We start from the raw sequence: 1,987 nt of genomic DNA, 5'->3' as shown, positions 1-1,987 counted from the left end.
ATATATATAGTTATAGATATGATCATAAATATTACTTCTACTTAATCGTTGACATTCCTATTTAAGACCACGCCTTTCCTATTTGTATATGCAAATATGCAGTGGTATTGCAATATGTTCTCATTAGCATACCCGCAAAAACACACACACACACTCACACACACAATGATTACCCAAGGCTTTGTGCCTCTTTTCAACAATTAGCAGAGGAATCTAAGCCCAGAAATAAAATGACAGGCTGTATCAAAATACTATATATAAATACAAAAAAAAAAAGAACAGACGCAAAAGAAGCTTCGATCTCCAGTTGACTACCTTCTCGATCTCGTTATTAGGAAGAAAAATAAAAATAATAAAAAGAAACAAATTAAGACAGACCATAACAGTGATTGTCAACTATTTACTCGAAGGGGATCCAAAGGAACTTCTGCTTGATATACCAATACATTTGGATCTTCCTACGCTAGAATCTTTTGCTGTGCAAAATCATTTTATGACTGCCTAGCGTGTATATAGTTTCTTTAAAATATCCTCCTGAAAAAATAACTGAGTAAAGTCTTACCCACATACATATACAACACTTTATATACCCACATAGTTATCTTATGTAGTTACTGAATATAGCTTTGTATATACATATATACACATATATATCTATTTACATATGCACACATATATACAACTTACATACAAAATATGTACACATAATATACACACATATACATTTTTATATATGCACATATATATATATATATACAACTTACATACGGAATATATACACAGTATATACACAGGAATACATGCATATACACTAATACACACACTCACCCCCACGCACACCGCCTCCCCCTCATATATATAAACTCACTCAAGAAAATATATTCAGGGAGATACGAGAATGAACGAAATGAACGAGCGTATATTTAGTGTACTATCGTTAAACTTGTGATGCGCATTGATAACATTTTCGCAGGAGGACCAAATATATTTTCGATTAAGTAACGCTCAATATACGAGGCAGGTGTAAACAACTTATCTCTATATACATTACCATGAAGGAAAGAAGAATTACAATTTTCCCTGACTGCTTAAATAATCGGTTGGAATTTAATCAGTAAACGGTTATCTTCTTTGCTTGTTAAGTCCGCTTTTATTAAGGCATTAGAAAACAAAATGATTGTGTATTATAACAAAATCTTCACATGTCTGTCTGTCTGTCTGTCTATCATAAACAAAAGAAAATGAAAAAAAAGAAAGCATCAATCAAGATACCTAGAACTCCTAGACACGTTCAACTCTGCGAAGATAGAAAATTCCTTCAAGGACAAATTGGAACAATGAGAAAACAAGATGCAAAAGATTTGCAGTCGAAAGCTAATGAAACACATGCACCCATCATCAGCTGCCTAATGTTTATCATTATGTTTTTGATGCCTGGCTAATACCACTGATATTCGCGTATTATATATGCGTGTATCTATGCATGTATATGTTAATATGTATCTATGCCTGTACACGTGTGTGTATCTACGTTTATGCCTGTGTTGGACTTAACAGGCACAAAGTTTTTATCAGCTAACTGCGTGCATTACGTATTATATCAGGCTTGGAAATTCACAAAGTAACTCTGTTATCACCGCGCATCTGAGTTCCATCTCTAACATTTGAAATACTTATTTGCCGAAATACCGTTACAGGATTACATTTTCGTTACAAAACTTAAATAATGGAACCGTAATAAATTTTCGGCATTATATTAAGATAAATATATTTCCAGAGAAATAAGAATCGGGCCTACTTTGCGTTGCATTGCAGATTCAATACAAGATTCATAATAATCAAATGGATGCCTGCAGGGCGGCGGTTAAATGACGTTGAAACTATTCATGATCGTTATGGATCGACAGCAGTGCTGTGTATATATGTAATCTCTATAATCATGTAAATACATATATATATACCTAGGTATATATATATATATATATAT

Source organism: Octopus bimaculoides, chromosome 15, assembly GCF_001194135.2.
Source record: "Octopus bimaculoides isolate UCB-OBI-ISO-001 chromosome 15, ASM119413v2, whole genome shotgun sequence".
In the NCBI taxonomy this organism is placed as follows: Eukaryota; Metazoa; Mollusca; class Cephalopoda; order Octopoda; family Octopodidae; genus Octopus; species Octopus bimaculoides.
Note: the sequence above shows the minus strand (reverse complement) of the source record.